Here is a 19,012-nt window from a genome sequence, read left to right as displayed (position 1 = left end):
GCTTTAGATTTACAGAGAAGGACTACTGCTAAAATTACTGCCCTCAATCTGACCTTCGCGGTGATACCTCACATGCATGGTGCAATTGCTGTTTACATTTGACGCCAGACCAACGCTTGCGTTCGCCTTTGCGCAAGAGCAGGGGGGACAGGGGTGCTTTTTTTTTTTTTTTTTTCTTTATTATTTTTTTTTTGCTTTTTTATCTTATTTTTAAACTGTTCCTTTCATTTTTTTTTTTTTTTTAGCATTTTTATTGTTATGTCAGGGAATGTAAATATCCCCTATGATAGCAATAGGTAGTGACAGGTCCTCTTTTTTGACACTAGATCTCTCCTCTGCCCTCAAAGCATCTGACCACACCAAGATCAGTGTGATAAAATGCTTTCCCAATTTCCCAATGGCGCTGTTTACATCCAGCAAAATCTAAGTCATGAAATACTCGTAGCTTCCGGTTTCTTAGGCCATAGAGATGATTGGAGCCATTCTGGTCTCTGATCAGCTCTATGGTCAGCTGGCGGAATCACCAGCTGCATTCTGAGGTTCCCTGTTGGGTTAGGAGAGAAAAACATGGAAGATGGTGGGAGGGGGGACATTCCCTCCCACTGCTTGTAAAAGCAGTCTAGAGGCTAATTAGCCACTAGGATTGCTTTTACATGAATGCCGACCGCTGGCTGAAAAGAATGATACCAAGATTATACCTAAACCTGCAGGCATCATTCTGGTATAACCACTCAAAGTCCAGCAACATACCAGTACGTTGCTGGTCCTTGTTGAGCATATATTGTAATCTTTTTTTTCATGCAGCCTGTGGGCTGAACAAAAAAAAGAGATTGATTGGTGGGTATGCCCACCATTAGAATACCTCCCTTCATCCACCCACTTCTAATGATGGGCATACATGCACTGTTTATATATGCCGAAGCATGGGGGCATCCACCCCAAAAGTTTGGAGCAAATCGCTCCTCCGCCCCTGCTGCCCCCATGCTTCGGCATATATCACCTCCACTGGAGTCACGGCTTTATATATCGTGGGAGCAAACGCTGTTGCTGTCAAGATAAATAAATCTGCGCTGCAGCTGATTGGCGTACCTGAAAACAAAAAAATGGTTAACAATAAAAAACAGTAAACAGTAAAGTATAAAAAATTGCATACCTGAAAAGCAAACATGATAAAACATAATAACAATAAAACATTGCAGAATAGAATACAGTAAAAAAGAGCAGAACAATAGAGAGAATAGCGAGAGAGAGAACAATAAAACGACAACTATTTTTGTTTTTTTATTTCATATATTTTTTTGTGTTTTTTTTTTTTTTTTTTTTTACATTTTTTTTTGTAACTGTAACTTTTAGAACTGTAATCAGTTCAAGGTTTGGGTCTCTCAAAATGCGATGGCATCTCGGGAGACCCTGTGAAAGTGTGCCTAGTCTGTGCAATGCTGTACCCTACGCTAATACTCAACTAGTGTATGGTAGCGTTCAAAACATTCACCAATGCAAAGACCAGGATTGTCAGGACAGAAGGGACAATAATAGCAGGTGTCACGCCTATATCAGCGCTTGCTGCAGACACAACATCTTTTTTGGGGGGTTCGTTGGGTAGGGGTACTTAGGGAGGACATAAAGAAAATGCCTCTCATGCAGCCGACTGCATTTGTTTGGGGATGTGAATGGGGGAAGTATGGGTGCTGCAGAAGTGGTGGGTTCCCAATTAGGATTGGCGATTGTCTTCTTCTTGGTCACTACTTGTGCTTGCCACCTCACCAGCTTGAACTGCACTTATGGAACTCGCCACGTCACCAAGTGTTACTGCAGTGCTGGTTTGACTACAACCAGGGTGTACTAGGCCGCTGGTGCTTGCCAGTTCACCAAAACGCTATCAAAAAAACTGTTAGCGATCACAGGGATCAGGCCTGCCTCTGCGAATGCTGCAGTTATGCGTTTAGCGTTTTGTAAGTGACAGTGATCAATCGATACTGCACTTGGGTGGGCTGGGCCCCTAACTAGTGTCACCAGTGACACTAATACAGCGATCAGAAAAACTATAACTTAGTGACACTGGCGACGGGGGTTAAAACTTTATTAGGGGGGTTAGGGGGTACCCTAGACCTAAAGGGGGCTAACACTAACTGCCCTACCACACTAACTGTCACAAACTGACACCAATGCAGTAATCAGAAAAAAAAACTGCTTGGTGTCACTGTGACGGGGGGTGATTAGGGGGTGATCAGGGGGTGATCGGGGGGTGATGGGGGGGTGTAAAGTATGCCTGGTGTGTTTTACTGTGTGTGTTGTGTTGGTGCACTCACACAGATGTCTTCTCTCCTCGGCGCTGGAACGGAAAATACCGAGCTGAGGAGCGATGACATCACTATTTACTATAGAGCAGCAGAGGAATATTTTCATTCGTTGGGAGCGATCGCGAGGGGGTCGCCACAAATGAGTGGTCTCCCCCTCAGCCTGGATCGCTCCCCTAATGAAGCTGACCACCTCGGGCACCGGGGTACCAGGTACGTGATTTTGCCTGCCCGTGCCATTCTGCCGCAGTTTATCTGCGTTAGGCGGTCGGCAAGTGGCTAAGCATGATTAAAATCACTGCTCCTGGAAAAACGGATGTTTTTAAAACTTTTTTTGCATTGAAACCCAGGTCCCCATACACTTTTTTTTATGGCAATAACTTGCATATAAACCTTTAAAATGAGCACTTTTGATTTTTCACGTTCGTGTCCCATAGACTTTAATGGTGTTCTCATGTTCGCACAAACCTTTTGCTTGTTCTCATGTTCTGGTGGTGTTTGGCTCATTCCTAATAACTTCATTTGATTAAAAGTGATAATACATTTTATCACTACTGATAAGGTTGGAAATAATAGGTTAGAGTTCTACTTAAGTAGATTTTCATTCCTCTACATAATGTGTGCGTGTCAGTATATGTTGTAAGATTAACTTAAGTTTTTCCAGATGTGTCCAGCGTCATGTATGTTGAAATACTGCTTGTTACCTTATATGGAAATTTGCTCAAACTGATGCTTGTGTAACCAAGCTTTATAAAAAGCCCCAATAAAGAGCCGACAAGGCAGTTGACAGTACGGGACCTTTAAGGCTCGGATCTGATATACAGAAACTCTTGATTCTGTGTCTTACTTCTTTGATAGCTAAATTTGGCAAAGCAATATAAACTAGAGGCAATTCAGTTGAGAACTGCACCTAACATTTCTGGCGCCCGGAAGTAGGGACACACCGATGATACTACAAGAGGTGGATGAATTGGACTGACGGAACAAAAGGACAGGCATTCCGGGAACCACAGATTGAAAACCTGCGCAGGTAAGAAAAAGCTTTATTTTTCTTATATTCTGTGCTCCCCTGATTTGTGCCTATCCGTTCTGTCAGTTACGGTTCTCCTGGTTTTAAAACACCAGCCTCTGTAGTGGTGAGTCTAGAATTACTGCATATTTTGGTTTATATTGCTGGAATTATTTGTTGTTTGTTGTCTTGTCTGTCTTGTTGAGAAAGTGAATGAGCCTTGTCAAGGATGGTATGAGTTAGAAGGGGATTGCCGAACTAAGCAACGGAATGCACCCTTACCTCACTCACATGAGTTTTGGGGGTCTGACGCTTATGCTTAACCTCACATCTAACTCATAAACCATAGACGGGTTGAAAGTATAAGCCCTGTCTGCTCCATAAAGCAGGGATAAGAGTGTATGAGAGGGATCCCAGATACGGGGGGGGGGAATAAGGTCTCCATAAGCCCGGAGATCTAGTCGGATACCTGGTCACTTAAAGGAATGCTTGTATATGTTGTAGCTGTCAGTCTGGTCATAATATTTGACAGTTGGCTAGCATATAAAGTAATTCGATTTCAGAAATCTCATCCGGAGAGGTTTTTAGTATTCTGGCACCCTAGGAGGAAGGCAATGAGGAACTAGTGTAGCTTTTTTAGTATTTAGTACTGTACACTAAGTGTCCCACACGCTACCTAGGCACGGACTGTCAGAATGGGCCAGCAGAACACGAAACCCCGTCAGGGAATTGTGGCGCATTATACGGTGCCACAGATAATTAAAAACATCTATGGGAAAGATGAAGCATAGGACTTAAAGGATGTCCTTCGTAAATTTAAGGTGAAAGGAGCAGCGGGTTTAGACCCGGATGTATGGAGTGAAATAAAAAGGGACAGACAAGGAGAGGTGTTAGAGAAGCAATGGATGCGTCAGGTTCAATGCTTAATTAAAGTCTCAAATAGAGCAAAAGAAGAGGGGTGGAAATATAATCCAGATTGTGATGGTTGGGATATGAAAGACAGAAGAACAAAAAAAATGTTGAAATTTTAAATAATCTTAGTTCAACCATCCCACCCCCATATACTGACATAGAACGTAAACCACACAAGATATATCCTGTACTTGAGGGTAGAGGATGGGTTTGTCAGGTTTGTGGAGCACAAAAATCTCATTCAGAAACTGTAGCCCCTGTACGCACTGATACACGCATTATAGCAAAGCCAGCTGCTTTCTGTAGATTTGTGACACAGTTAATGAATACACATGAAGCAACCTGGCAGGATGGGGAGGATTTATGCAGACATAAAATGACTCTGACCCTGTTTAACCAGTTTATGACCGACCTGCAGACTGAGCTGAGGGGGATGGCAATCTAGAGACAGGACGTCAGACACATAGACTCAAGGGCTCCTTTTATTGCTAGATTAGAAGCTTTCTGTCAGGCAAAACAACAAGAGAGGGGGTCAATATCACCCATGAAACAAATGCCAGGACAGACTGTATCGGAATTTTACTTATCTATGGAAAGTATGATGGCAGATGAGGGATTGGATTTGGCTCTGCCAGTCACGATCCGAGCCTTCAATAGACAGTTTATGGAAGGATTAATTCCACAGATAAGTGAAAGACTGAAAGCCTGCATACCACCCTTAATTTGTTGCGATTTTTGGCAGAAAAAGGTTGCAAGGTTAATAAGAAAAAGTTGCAAGTATGTCAGAAAAAAGTTATCTTTTTGGGACATTGTATATCACAGGGTACAACACATCTCACTGAGGAGAGGGTTCAAGTGATAAAGGGAATGTTACCCCCACGGAATTTCAAACAATTGCATATGTTTTTAGGTATTGTGTCATATTGTAGACAATGGATACCACATGCTAGCGCTTTGATGCAGCCATTATACGATTGTTTGAAAATTGTACCGTATATATGCTTACAGAAGTAGCTTATGAGTCATTTGTCACTTTGAAAAAGTTGTTGATTTCTGCCCTGGCTATCAATATTCCAGATTACACCAAGACATTTTATTTGTACATTGCTGAAATCACTGGACACGCCACAGGTGTTTTGACACAGGCACATGTAAAACAATGACCCGTTGCTTACTTTTCAGCAGTATTAGATCCAGTGTCCAGAGGTTCACCGTCCTGTGTATGGGCGGTAGCAGCGGTGTCGATAATCTTAGATAAGTCATCAGAAATTGTTCTAGACAATCCAGTTGTAGTGCACACCACACATGACATACATGCAATCTTGCCTCAAGTTTAGCCCAAACACATTTCAATGGCTAGGCAATTAAGGTTACAGTGTACTTTACTTTTACCTCCAAATGTCACTTTTCAGCGCTGTACAACCTTAAATTTGGCCACCTTTTTGCCTCTTCAGTCACCAGATTTGGCAAGGGGGAATAATAGTGCTAATAAGGAAGGAGATGAGGAAACTGACACCCTTCTGTTTAAAGAGATAGCACGATTGTTTTCAGCTCATGGAACAGGAGACAATGGGATTCCCACATGTTTATTATATCAAGATGAGATATTTTTTACACATCATTTTTTACATTCATATATAGTGTATTTTCAGAGTTGAAAGGGTTAAACATCCCTACAATAGAGTAATTCTAGTTAGAAGGAACATCTGGTGTTAATTAAGACAGAGTACATTTTTTCTTAAAGGTACATGTTACAGATACACCAATCTTAAACGCTGAGCACACTTTGTACATAGATGGTAGTAGGTTTGCTGATGACAAGGGTAAATATCACACAGGGTATGCTGTAGTGGCTGATACACAGGTAATTGAAGCACAGCCCTTACCAGCCCACATGTCAGCACAAGAAGCAAAATTAAAAGCTTTAGAACAAGCCCTAGAATACTTAAAAGGACGAGAAGGGAATATTTATACTGACTCTGCCTACGCTTATGGTGTAGCGCACGATTATGGCCACATATGGAGGGCTAGAGGTTATCTGACAGCAGCAGGTACACCTGTAAAACATGGAGAAGGGATTAAGAGAGTTCTGAACAATCTTCAAAAGGTTAAACGAGTGTCCATTATGAAGATAGCGGCACACACGAGCGCAAAAACAATTGAGGCAAAAGGAAATGCATTTGCAGATTTGACTGCAAAACAGGCAGCTCTAGGGGAAGGAAGCCCTGAGACTTTAGCAGCGGTAGAGGTGAGTATCCCAGAACCAACATGGCAGCAGCTGAGTAAATTACAGGAGCAAGCAGGGGAGAGCGAGAAAGATAAGTGGGTCAGGATGGGAGCAGCACCAGACCATGACAATGTATGGAGGGAAGGAGGCAAAGTATGCCTACCTGCCTCTCTGTACCCAGCAATGGCAGCGGCAGTTTACCTACCCACACATGTCAGTTCCAATTCCATGTATAGGATTGTGAACCAAGGATGGCTCGCCCCTGGATTCAGTAGTACTGCGAGAAACTACTGTGCAGCCTGCCAAATCTGTCTCCTGAATAATCCAGGACAGAGAGTAAAAACCCCACGAAAACACCAGGTTCGTGCCCAATACCCCTTCCAGAGACTGCAAATTGACTACATACAAATGCCTAAGAGCGGCCCTTTTGAATTTGTCCTCGTGTGTATCAATTTATTCTCAAGTTGGCCCGAAAGCTATCCAGTAAAATCAGCTACAGCAAAAGCCACAGCCAAGAAACTGATCACTGAGTTAATACCTAGGTTTGGTCTTCCTGAAACCATAGAATCAGATAGGGGGATACACTTTACAGGAGAAATCATGCAGAATGTGATGACCATGTTAGGGGTTCAACAAAGTTTCCACACCCCTTACCACCCACAGAGTTCAGGGTCAGTGGAAAGAGTAAATGGGACAATAAAGTTGAAAATACAAAAAGCCATGCAAGAGTTAAACAAGCCATGGCCAGAATGCCTGCCTTTGGTTTTGTTCTCCATAAGATACACTCCAACAGGGAAAACAGGATTGTCCCCATATGAAATACTTTTTGGGAATGCACCTAGATTAGGTCTATACTTTCCACAGAGTATGCAATTGCAATGTGATAGTTTGACTGCATATGTGATACAATTACAACAACGTCTAACTAAGATCCACAAAAGTGTGTATTCTTCTCTTCCAGACCCTAACTCAATAGCAGGTACACATACACTGCTACCAGGAGAATATGTATATGTTAAGAAACACACCAGAAAGACATTGGAACCTAGATTTGAAGGTCCTTATGAAGTGCTTTTGACCACAGCCACTTCAGTGAAATTGGAAGGAAAAGCAGCCTGGATCCACGCATCACACTGCAAAAAGAGTCTTGAACCGAGAGAAACAGAATGAAGATCCTTCTAACTATGATAATAGTGCTTGAATGTTTTCAAATGTTTGTTTATACTTGGACTCCGGGTATTAATGTAACAGTTCATGAAAATAGTACTGATCTTAGATGGGTAAATCAGGATAAGAGTATAACACAATATCCTTACTACGAATGGTATTTTGTACCAGTAAGAAAATGGGAAAACACAACAGGAGGATATATATACAATGGCAACATTATGGTTTCAATATAAAGATAGAAGACGCTCTACCCACCATCTTCGAATCCTCTGTATTAACTCCTATTCCTAGATCTTGCATAAATGTTTCGGTATCACAACAGAAAACAAAAATCAAATTTAATGTAACTTTTCCCCAGCTACCAGAATGTAGGTATCGCCGAGTTCTGGGAGCTGCAGGAACTGGAATGGGAATAATGAATGGGATACAGATGGAAATGATACAAAATAAGTGGAAACGTGCAGGAAGTCACATAGCTGATAGTTTAATAATCACAAGCAAATGGTTACCTACAACATTCGAAACACAAATTAGCCAGGTACAATTAACTAAATATCTCAATATTATGGTTAATCACACAGCACTAGCCAGTCTGGAGTTGTGGAAAGAAAATTAGGAGTTCATAAACATTACTTAATGTGCTTTTTCTACCTTATCTTATCACATTCAAATTAATAGAGCTCGAGATGAGCTACGATTAGGGAATTATCGCACTTGGATGAACTATTTTAAGGGTTTAAATTTAGAAAGTACATGGTTTGAAGTACCAGGAAAAGAAGTTGAATGTGAGGAAAGATGGTGTGCTGGAAGGTTTGATGTATACAAAGTGGAGGAGGTCCAGGTAATGTGTAAGTTAATAGTGATACCACTCCTGATAGGAAAGGATCTACCTGAATTTTGGTATCCTGAGATTTATGGACACTATGTAGATACACAAAACATGACTCATGATCTAAGTCTATGTGTTAAAACTAATAAGGGAATAGTCTGTGGAAGAAGTTCTCTAGTCTATGAACTTTGCTTATTGAAACATCAATCTAACATATGTAAGTTTCAGAGATTACCAGTAGGTGTAGGAAACAGATTTATGGAGATAGGACCACAACATATTTGTTTAGTCACAAATGATCAGGAAACTATGGAAAGTTTAAATAAAATGGCCCCTTTTTCAGGATGCGTAAAGAATGTTAAAATGCTTAAATGGCAAAATGTAACTTTTTGAACCAGATGCACATAAAATATTTAATCTAGAATGGACGGTAGATAATCTTACTGATACTACACCTTTTATAATATCATTAGAGCCCTTACGGCAAATCTTAAATGAGTCCGAAATACTTAGAAAACACATAGAGACACAAGAACATACCCTTCAAAATAATCTAATATCTGCGGTTATAGATAAAGGGAATACATTTATCCTCACAAATAAGAGATGAAACAACACATCATTGGTATGATGTATTTGCTGGATGGTCACCCACTGCTACGGCAATTTTTAATTGGATGCTCAATCCGATACTTATTCTAATTTTAGTTTTTGTACTGCTTACCGTGATAAACTGTTGCTTATATAGGAAGATTAAGGCACGAGCAGACAGAATGGAAAGAGAAAGGTATTAGGAACTCTAATGACAAAAAGGGTAACTTGACATCACCCCTTTTCTATTCTCTTTGCTTATAAGATGCAGGTATGGATTTGAGGGATGAGGGTAAATAGAGAAGACTTATCCTCCTCTGACAACCCGCGGTCAGGGATAGTACTCTTTGAAGTATCGGCTGTTCACTTGTTTGCAAGGACCCAGAATCGTGGAGGGGATGATGTCAAAGGGGGAAATTGATAAGGTTGGAAATAATAGGTTAGAGTTCTACTTAAGTAGATTTTCATTTCTCTACATAATGTGTACGTGTCAGTATATGTTGTAAGATTAGCTTAAGTTTTTCCAGATGTGTCCAGCGTCATGTATGTTGAAATACTGCTTGTTACCATATATGGAAATTTGCTCAAACTGATGCTTGTGTAACCAAGCCTTATAAAAAGCCCCAATAAAGAGCCGACAAGGCAGTTGACAGTACGGGACCTTTAAGGCTCGGATCTGATATACAGAAACTCTTGATTCTGTGTCTTACTTCTTTGATAGCTAAATTTGGCAAAGAAATATAAACTAGAGGCAATTCAGTTGAGAACTGCACCTAACAACTACAAAAATGTTTTAAAAGTTCACTTCAGCAGGAGCAGAATTGTCAGAGTATCTACAAAATACAAGTATTTGTTTAAATCATGTGACCACAATAAAATATACAGCATTTTTTTTAACCACTTAATAACCGGCCCATAGCCAAATGAAGGCTACAGGTTGGTTTGTTAACTCTGGGAGGGCGTACAGTGACGTCCTCCCTGAGAATCGTTCCCACGCGCCCGCTGGGGTGCGCACACGGGAACATCCGTGCTCGCCGGGTTCACGGGACCCGGCACTACACGGATCGCAGTAAAGGGCCAATGACAGCGGCCCTTTACCACGTGATCGATCCGTCCAATGACGGAACGATCACAAATGTCAACAAAGACTGTCAAACGGGGTCATCACAAGTTCATTGCTCTCCTCACACTAATGCAGTGTGAGAGGAGAGGAGAGCAGATCGTGTGCCAAACTGTGAGTTTTATTATTCTAGCAGTGCCCAGCAGTGCCCAACAGTGTCCAATAGTGCCACAATAGTGCCACAACAGTGCCACAACAGTGCCATCTGTCATCTGTACCACCTGTGCCATCTCTGTGCCACACCAGTGCCACCAGAGCCACTACAGTGCCACACCAGTCAGTGCCACCTGTGCCCATCAGTGCCACCTGTGCCCATCAGTGCTCATCTGCGCCACTGCAGTGCCACATCATTGCAGCCTGTGCCCGCCTGTGCCGCCAGTGCCGCCTGTGCCCACCAGTGCCGCCTGTGCCCATCAGTGCCACCTGTGCCCACCAGTGCCACCTGTGCCCGCCAGTGCCACCTGTGCCCACCAGTGCCACCTGTGTGCTAATCAGTGACACCAGAGCCACACCAGTGCCACTACAATGCACACCAGTGTCACACCAGTACACCAGTGCCACCTGTGCCCATCAGTGCCACCTGTGCCCATCAGTGCCACCTGTGCCCACCAGTGCCACCTGTGCCTACCAGTGCCACTTGTGCCCACCAGTTCCACCACAGTGCTCTGCAGTGCAGCCTCATCAGCCACCAGTATGGCAAAAAAATATTTTACTAGCGAGGAGGCCTACCAGCGTCTAAGCATGACCGATGAGAGCAGTGGGGAGCTCTCTGAGTCTCAGTCCAATTCCGATTTGGATTCGGCCTATGAACCCATTATAAGCAGCTGTTCTGATACAGAATCGGAAGAGGAATGTGTGCCCGTGAAAAGAAGACATTCTGGTGTGGAGCAGCAGCTTACTACCAGCAGCGCAGTGCTATCCACCTCGCGAGCAGTGCCGTCCACCTCGCGAGCAGTGCCATCCACCTTGAGAGCAGTGCCGTCCACCTCGAGAGCAGAGCCACTACAACAAAGGCCAGGCACCAGTAGGGTGTCATCTCAGCCCCAAAGGGATAGAGGCCATGCCAGCCTTCCCTATGCCCTTCAAAACCCCCTGTGGCTTCCCTCTAATTCCAGAGCAGCAAATAGCCCCCCTTTCACCGCCCAGCCAGGTGTCCAGGTGAACACCGATGATTTTGCCATGCTTGATTTTTTTCATTTGATTTTCACTGAAGACTTACTATCGTCCATTGTGGCCCAGTGCAACCTCTATGCACATAGTAAGCAACCCTGGCTCTAATTACGCCTGTCCCTTTGAGTGGGGAGAACTAACCGTAGAGGAATTCAAAATTTTCTTAGGCCTAACTTTTTCTATGGGACTCACAAAAAAAAACAATTGTACTCCTATTGGTCTACCAAACCCATCCACCACATGCCACTCTTCTCATCCCTTATGCCAAGATCCAGATACCTAATGATTATGCTGTTCCTCCACTACAATGACAACACCCAGTGCCCTCCCCGAAATGACCCAGCTTTTGACAAACTATTTACCCACCTCAATACAGGGCACTTTCACCCCCTTCCTGCCCAAGCCATTTTTCAGTTTTCAGCGCTGTCGCACTTTGAATGACAATTGCGCGGTCATGTTACACTGCACCCTAATGAAATTTTTATCATTTTTTCCCCACAAATAGAGCTTTCTTTTGGTGGTATTTGATCACCTCTGCGGTTTTACTTTTTGCGCTATAAACAAAAGAAGAGGGACAATTTTGAAAAAACACAATATTTTTTACTTTTTGCTATAATAAATATCCAATTTTTTTTTTTTTAACAAATTTTTTCCTCAGTTTAGGCCATTATGTATTCTTCTACATATTTTTGGTAAAAAAAAATTGTGATAAGCGTATATTGATTGGTTTGCGCAAAAGTTATAGCGTCTACAAAATAGGGGATAGATTTATAGCATTTTTATTATTTATTTATTTTTTACTAGTAATGGCGGCGATCTGCGATTTTTATTGTGACTGCGATATTGCGGCAGACACATCGGACACTTTTGACACATTTTTGGGACCATTCACATTTATACAGCGATCAATGCTATAAAATTGCATTGATTACTGTGTAAATGTGACTGGCAGGGAAGGGGTTAACACTAGGGGGCGCTCGAGGGGTTAATGTATGACCTAAGGAGGTGATTCTAACTGTGGAGGGAGGGGACTGACTGGGGGAGGTGACCGATCGGTGTCCCTATGTACAAGGGACACGCCATCGTTCTCCTCTCCTCTCTGACAGGACGTGGATCTGTGTTTACATGCACAGATCCACGCTCCTGCTCTGTTACCCGGCAATCGCGGGTGCCCGGCGGACATCGCGGCCGCCGGGCACGCGCACCGGGTCCCGAGCGACACAGCGGGCACACGCGCGCGCCGCCGGCGGCGCGCGCGCCCCCTAGTGGCTCGGGAGGGCGAGGACGTCATATGACGTCCTCCCAGAACAACAGAAGCCTCGTCCCGCCGTCATATGACGGTGGGCGGTGGCTTAGTGGTTAAAATTCGGCCACTCCTAAATTATTTCTCTGAAGAATTTCCCCAGTTATACACCCCCGAACAGAATATTTCTGTGGATGGGTCCCTTGTAAAATTTTCAGGCAGGCTGGGCATCAAACAATTCATCCCCAGCAAAAGGGCCCAATATGGGGTAAAAATGGACAAACTTTGCGACCGAGCCACGAGGTACATCTACGCCTTCCTGGTGTACGAAGGGAAGGACTCCCAACTGCATCCCCCTGAATGCCCGGAGTACACTGGAGCCAGCGGAAGAGTGGTCTGGGAGCTTATCTATCCACTCCTTGGAAAGGGATACCACCTTTATGTGAATAATTTTTATACCAGCTTGCCCCTCTTCCGCAATCTTCACCGGAGAGACACCCCAGCATGTGGTACAGTAAGAGCCAATAGAAAGGGCTTCCCGCAAAAAACTTGTCAATGCGGAACCAGGAGTTGTTGGCTGTCAAGTGGAGGGACAGACGATACGTCCACATGCTGACGACAATTCATAATGACACCTACGTGGAAGTCCCCAGAAGAAACGGCTCAGTCCAGAAACCATCTTGTGTTTACGATTATAATTTGTTTATGGGGGGAGTGGACTTCAACGATCAGATGATTGAACCCTACCTTCCCACAAGAAAATCCCGACACTGGTATAAAAAAGTGTCCATTTATTTTTTCAGTTTGGCCATGTATAACACTTATGTTATTTACCAAAAATCTACAGAGAACCCCGTATCCTATCTCCACTACCAAGAAGAAGTTATTTCTGCCCTTTTGTACCCTGAAAGCCCACGAGAAACTATTCACTCTGATTCCATAAGTAGACTCCACGAGCGCCACTTTCCTGACAAAATCCCCCCCCCGCGAATCAGGCCGCAGACGTCAAAAGAAATGCCGGGTGTGCTCCAGTGGAGGAATTAGAAGAGACACCACGTATTATTATCCTGATTGTCCTTCCCAACCAGGCCTCTGTATAGGTGAATGTTTCCGCCGTTACCATACTTCTCTACATTATTAGGGAAGTATGGCAAACTTAATTCTCATTTCCTGTAATTTTCCTCTACACCCCTTATGCCACTGCACTGAAATGTACATACCTCTGCCTTCTCCGGAACCGACCCTGGCCTGTTATACGACCAGGCTTCGGCCTAACGCTAAACATACCTCTGCCTTCTCCGGCACCGACCCTGGCCTGTTATACAACCAAGCTTCTGCCTAACGCTAAACTGTACCTACCTCTGCCTGCTCTGGAACTGACCCTGGCCTGTTATATGACCACGCTTCTGCCTAACGCTAAAACTGTACCTACTTCTGCCTGCTCTGGAACTGACCCTGGACTGCTTGACCATGTTTTTTGCCTGCCTCTTGGATTGATCTTTTACCCTGCTATGCTAGTGGGAACACAGGGGTCTCACATATGTGAGGGGCTCCAGAATTGTTTTTCTGGATGAAGAAAACTGATTTTTTAGTTTTCTCATTCCCAGATTAGGGTCTGGAGACTCGGAGGCTTCAAAGAGATATGGGTGGGAGAAGCCTCTACCCCTGTTCCCATTCTTTCCTGGCCTGCTACTTGGATGGTGTTTCTGCTTACTACCAGGACCAATATTTTGGCACTGCTGGCAAAGTCTCTACTTGCACTGACCCTGGACTGTATATGGACAGTATCCCTGCCTGTACTGAATATGGACAATATTCCTGCCTGCTGCCTGGACAATTCCATTCACTGTCACTGCCCACATCCCTGCCTGCTGCCTAGATCAGGGCTCTCCTCCTGTGGACAATTGCACTACTAAAATCACAGGTAATCTTTTGTTTACCCTTTACTCAGCAGAATGTATTTTAGGGTGTAATTCTTGGTATGTACATGCTGTGTTAGAAATATGAAGGGCCTTCAAAAATGTGATAGATTGTAAGGAAATTGGATGCGTAATTTATGTCCCTAGAACACCTGATGGTGCTTCTTGGATGTTGGGCCTCTATGTGGCCAGGCTGTGTAAAAGTCTCACACATGTGGTATCGCCATACTCAGGAGGAATATCAGAATATATTTTGGGGTGTCATTTTTGCATTTTGTACATGCTATGTTTTGGAAATATCTTATAAATGGACAATTTTGTGTTTTCCAAAAACTTCTGGAAAAAAATGAACCTTTCAAAAGACTCATTATGCCTCAAAGATTATTCGTTGGGATGTTTGCTTTCCAAAATGGGGTCACTTTGTGGGCATTTCCATTTTACTGGTGCTCCAGGCCTTCAAAAGTGTAATAGGTGGTTGAGAGATTAGATGTGTAATTTATGCTCCTAGAACACCTGAAGTTGCTACTTCAATATTGGGCCTATGTATGTAGCCAGGCTGTGTAAATGTCTCACACATGTGGTATCGCCATACTCAGGAGGAGTAGCAGAATATATTTTGGGGTGTCATTTTTCCTATGAACATGCGATGTGTTGGAAATATCTTATAAATGGACAACTTTGTGTAAAAAAAAAATGCAATTTTATTTTTTTGCCACATTTTCCAAAAACTTCTGGAAAAAAATGAACCGTTCCAAAGACTCATTATGCCTCATAGATTATACGTTGGGGTGTTTGCTTTCCAAAATGGGGTCACTTTGTGGGCGTTTCCATTGTCCTGGTGCTCCAGGGCCTTCAAAAGTGTAATAGGTGGTTGAGAGATTAGATGTGTAATTTATGCTCCTAGAATGCCTGAAGTTGCTACTTCAATGTTGGGCCTCTGTATGTGGCCAGGCTGTGTAAATGTTTCACACATGTTGTATCGCCATACTCAGGAGGAGCAGCAGAATATATTTTGGGGTTTCATTTGTGGACTGTACATGTCATGTGAGAGAAATAACCTGTTATAATGACAATTTGGAGTGAAAAAAAAAAATCTTCATTTTGCAAAGAATTGTGGGAAAAAATGACAGCTTCAAAAAACTAACTGTGCCTTGTATTAACTACCTTGGAATGTCTACTTTCCAAAAAGGGGTCATTTGGGGGGTATTTGTACTTTACTGGCTTGTTAGGGTCTCAAGAAATGTCTGTCAGTACATCAGGTGTGATCAAAATGATACATTTTCAGTGAGTGGCACCATAGCTTGTAGACCCTATAACTTTAACATAGACTAAATAATATCCACTAATTTGGGTTATTTTTACCAAAGATATGTAGCAGTATACATTTTTGGCCAAATTTATGAAGAAAAATTACTTATTTGCAAAAATATTTAATAGAAATGAAGAAAAATGCATTTCTTTACAAAATTTTCGGTCTTTTTTCATTTATAGCACAAAAAATAAAAAACCCAGTGGTGATCAAATACGACCAAAAGAAAGCTCTATTTTTGTGAAAAAAAGGACGAAAATTTCATATGGGTACAGTGTTGCATGACTGAGTAATTGTCATTTAAATTGTGAGAGCACTGAAAGCTGAAAATTGGTCTGGTTATTAAGAGGGTTTAAGTGCCCAGTGGCAAGGTGTTAAATATGTTTATTGAAATTTTGATGCAAAAGTATAAAATACCATAAACAAGAACAATATATCCATGAAGGCAAAGGGGCAAATAAAACAGCCTTCACAGTGTAAAACAATAGAAAGATAAGATAAGAGAGCATGACTTGAAAACATTAATAGTTATATAGCAACTGATAACTAATTATGTTGTTTGAAGAGACAGCAGTCACCGGGAGGCCACTTATAGTGGCGGAGCTTTTTTCATTTTTGCTATTTTTCGAGTCTGTCAGGCGGCGTGATTGATGATGGATGTAAATTGCGGGACACTTTTTTTTTCTTTTCTAATAAAGGAATTGTCAAAAACTGTCTCTTGTGGTTTTTATTTTTGACACTTTTTTTATGTACCCGATACCCATTGACATGGGGGGGGTGGGATCTGGGGGCCCCCTTTTTAAAGCCCCCCTGCCTGCAGACCCCGACAACCACCGGCCAGGGTTGTCAGGAAGAGGCCCTTGTCCCCATCAATATGGGGGCAAGGTGCATGGGGGTCATTCCAAAGCACCCTTCCCTTTTTGAGGGCAAGCAGGCTGCTATGGTTTAGAAGGGGCCTGCCAGGCTGTATGCTCAGATAAGGGCCTGCTATGGATTTTGGGGGTACCCCATGCAATTTTTTTTTTTTACATTTTGGAGTGGAGTTCCCCTTAAAATCTATGCCAGACCCAAAGGGAATGGTATGGATTTTGGGGGGGACCCCACGCCATTTTTAAAAAAAATTCTGACATAGGGTTCCCCTTAACTACTTCAATTCATTGTATTATATATACTACACTGACTGCACTATATACGCTGCAATGTATTATATATACTACACTGATGTCACTATATACTCTTCACTGTATTATATATATTGCACTGACTGCACTATATACTCTGAACTGTATTATATATACTACACTGACTGCACTATATACTCTCCACTGTATTATATATACTACACTGACTGCACTATATACTCTCCACTGTATTATATCTACTACACTGACTGCAGTATATACTCTCCACTGTATTATATATACAACACTGCACTATATACTCTGCAATGTATTATATATATACTATACTGATGTCACTATATACCCTGCACATATTATATATACTACACTGACTGCACTATATACTGTGCATTGTATTATATATACTACACTGACTGCACTATATACTCTCCACTGTATTATATATTCTACACTGACTGCACTATATACTCTGAACAGTACTATATATATACTACACCGACTCCAGTAGATACTCTCCACTGTATCATTAGGGATGAGCTGAACACCCCCTGGTTCAGTACGCAGCAGAACATGCGAATAGGCAAAACATTTGTTCGAACACGCAAACACTGTTAAAATGTATGGGACACGAACATGAAATCAAAAGTGCTAATTTTAAAGGCTTATATGCAAGTTATTGCCATAAAAAAGTGTTTGGGGACCCAGGTCCTACCCCAGGGGACATGTATCAATGCAAAAAAAAGTTTTAAAAACTGCTGTTTTTTTGGGAGCAGTGATTTTAATAATGCTTAAAGTAAAACAATAAAAAATGAAATTTTCCTTTATATATCGTGCCTAGGGGGTGTCCTTCGTATGCCTGTAAAGTTGCGCAGCTTTCCCACGTTCATAACAGTGCCACAGCAAAATGACATTTCTAAAGGAAAAAAATGTAATTTAAAACTGCTTGCGACTGTAATATATTGTCGGATCCTGGCATTATAGCTAAAAATATGAAAAATTTAAAAAAAATGGTTTGGATGTCACCCCCAAAATCCATACCAGGCCCTTCAGATCTGGTATGGGTATTAAGGGGAACACCACACCCTAATTTTTTAATCCCCAGGGGGGATTTGGGACTTCAAATGAAGCACAATGAAGTGCCTCCATCCCTGGTTCAATCTGAAAAATAAAGGGGAGTTGGGACTTTAAATGAAGCAATTGAATGAAGCAATTAAATGAAGAAATTGAATAGTGGAAGTAAAAATCAATATGAATTGTTTTATTGATATCATGGACATAAAAACAATGGAAGAATAATTTCATTTATATACATAAAGTATGCACAAGGCATGAACATGATAGATAAAATAGTACATGCATAACAACACATGATCATAGCAAATACATGGTAATTCATGTAGATATATACAGTAGCATGACATACAAGAGCCAACGACAACATGCTTGATACCGGCGTCTGTGCCCACATGATATGTGTGCATCCACTGAATGGTATAATAGCAACACCATCAAGCATGATGGGTAGTAGATAGGTAACATTCCATGTGTGGTGTAGCTGTGGCATCAAGTAGAGCTTGACGCGTTTCGTGGATATGTCCACTCATCAGGAGCAGATGCAGCAGGGACTCCTATGGAATATATGAATATATATCAAGGAAGATGGGTGTTTGTTGTATAAAGGTGGTTAACCAACCACACTTACCAACCGAGACAGCGAATGCGGAATGTGGTAATTGGCACCAGGTGAGCTAAGACATAGCTTTGTCACAGGAGCTGAGGTTGCAATATATAAGGATGCGACACCGGACTGTGTGGGAGAGTGCAGAGTATATCAATAATCTCCATATGGCAAATAATGATGGTGTGTGACGCTACTGTATATATCTACATTAATTACCATGTATTCACTATGATCATGTGTTGTTATATATGTACTCTTTTATCTATCATGTTCATGCCTTGTGCACGCTTTATGTATATAAATGAAATTATTCTTCCATTGTTTTTGTTTTTATGTCCATGACATCAATAAAACAATTCATATTGATTTTTACCTCCACTGTTTATTTGCTTC

General features: G+C 42.1%; 1 long non-coding RNA gene across 1 annotated transcript in view; it reads left to right on the top strand.

Moving 5' to 3' along the window:
- The window catches only part of LOC141113000 (uncharacterized), a 72,210-nt gene that overhangs the window by 40,821 nt on the left and 12,377 nt on the right, over positions 1–19,012 (top strand). The gene's annotated exons all lie outside the window — the stretch shown is intronic.

This window comes from Aquarana catesbeiana, linkage group LG11 (genome assembly GCF_042186555.1).
Source record: "Aquarana catesbeiana isolate 2022-GZ linkage group LG11, ASM4218655v1, whole genome shotgun sequence".
Lineage (NCBI taxonomy): Eukaryota > Metazoa > Chordata > Amphibia > Anura > Ranidae > Aquarana > Aquarana catesbeiana.
This window is presented reverse-complemented; position numbering and strand designations above follow the sequence as displayed.